This window comes from Penaeus monodon, chromosome 33 (assembly GCF_015228065.2).
Source record: "Penaeus monodon isolate SGIC_2016 chromosome 33, NSTDA_Pmon_1, whole genome shotgun sequence".
In the NCBI taxonomy this organism is placed as follows: Eukaryota; Metazoa; Arthropoda; class Malacostraca; order Decapoda; family Penaeidae; genus Penaeus; species Penaeus monodon.
This window is the reverse complement of record NC_051418.1, coordinates 59,266-59,614: the sequence shown is the minus strand read 5'-3', so window position 1 is coordinate 59,614 and position 349 is coordinate 59,266.

Genomic DNA, 349 nt, shown 5'->3' with positions numbered 1-349 from the left:
AACCCATCCCACAACCAAAAACACACAAAACCCCGCTCCACTTTTTCCTCTCCCCCCCCCGCGCCAAACCTCCGCCGGGGTTTTTCCCCGGCAATTGGCCCCTCCCCGGCCCAAAGGGGGAATTTTTGGACGGCCTTTTTCAAATTTTGGCCCCGGGGCGCCTTGGGGGTCAACCAAAAAACAACTGTTGGTTCCTGGGGGCCCCAGCCAAAAGGGGCCATGGGGCCCCCTTTGGGGGGGGCGCGCCCCTCACGAATAGTTCCCTTTCGAACCCCCCCCCAATTTGCCCCGGGCCCGGAGGGGGCTCTTTCCCCGGTTTTCCCCGCCCCCCCGGGTTTTACCGCCCGGG